Source organism: Macrobrachium rosenbergii, chromosome 30 (genome assembly GCF_040412425.1).
Source record: "Macrobrachium rosenbergii isolate ZJJX-2024 chromosome 30, ASM4041242v1, whole genome shotgun sequence".
Taxonomy (NCBI): domain Eukaryota; kingdom Metazoa; phylum Arthropoda; class Malacostraca; order Decapoda; family Palaemonidae; genus Macrobrachium; species Macrobrachium rosenbergii.
Window position 1 is genome coordinate 22,240,513 of NC_089770.1, and position 1,551 is coordinate 22,242,063.

The window sequence follows — 1,551 nt, forward strand, 5'->3', positions numbered from 1 at the left end:
AGATTTATCTTAGAAAAGAACTTCTCATGAACCTGATGCCTGTTCCAAAACTTCTTTATGCATCGGAGTGATAAAAATAAAAGTCAAACACTGAAATAAAGTCGTTGACTTAAGTGTCAGCCTGCTAGTTGATTATCCTATTCTTCTCATCTCTGCGTTCTTCGTTTATTTTACGTTTTCTAAAAACTTTTTTATCGTATTTATATAACCCGTGTGATGTATACCAAATATACCATTTTTTTTAAACACTAAATTATTTATTTTCAAAAGTGTCTGAACATTTCCTTTCCTATAAACGTATCTATTTAGCCAGACCATCGACCTCTTCATCGATTCCTTGACCCTCATCCAGTCCGAGGCCTATAAAATAGATCATTATCAATAATGAATTGCCTCATTCAAAGGTATAAATTCCTTCAAGCTTTTTTTTCATGACTCTTCCTCGATAAGATTCATTTCACCCTTACGTTTTGTTATTCCATCTAGAGTTTTTATTTCTGTTCCTATACTGGACGTATTTATGTGAATAATAATAAGGTAAAAATATTCATAATCAAATGAGTTGATGTCAACTGAATAGAAATCTCTTGGATTTTGCAGCATACGCATGAATATTGTTGCAGTTACAAAACTATTGTTGCAGTTACAAAACTATAACTTAAAATCAGTAAGTTGTAATTAAATTTTCCTGTATTATTTTATATATTTCTAGTTGTTATCGACTCCTTTTTGGATAGTCCCATCGACCCTCTGCGGTCGATATTGACCACTTTGAAGAGCCCCTAAGTTTTTATTTCATAATTGTGCTAATGTGACGCTCTTTATTTACCTTTATTCATTCGTACGTTCATTCATGTGATAAATTAAAAAATTCATATATTGCTTTTGTATTCTCAAGTATTTATATTCATTTGTAAATCCTTCCTGGACGTGAAGTTTGTCCTCAGTCTCGCCCAAGAGTCAACGTAAGGTCAGATGGCTATTCAGAAGTGGGAACACGGGTATATTGAGGCATGGGGTTAGGAGGGGATCTTTATGTCAGATTAATTTTGTAAATGGCATAATCCGCCTAAGAGGAAGGTAACCGGTTGGGCTTTATATATATTCTGTATATATATATATATATATATATATATATATATATATATATATATATATATATATATATATATATATATATATATATATATATATATATATATTTATACCCCAGCCCTAGGACAGCTGTTAATCAGCTCAGTGGTCTGGTAAAACTAAGGTATACTTAACTTTTTCATACATACAGTATATATACATACATCATACACTCATACATACATATTCCCGGAGTGACTGCAAAATTCGGGTACGCTCTGTTGTGCCTCTTTTAACTTGAATAGTGATTCATGTACCTGTGAGTTAGATGACTGTGTTGAGTAGCTACTGGGATAAAGAGTGGCATGAGCTGGCAGCCTCATCCCGAGATACTTGGTGCACCCGCCAGGGCTAGCTACTTACAATAGCATATACTATAATGATTTGTTTTCATATTGTTTTGCTCTACATGAAGAA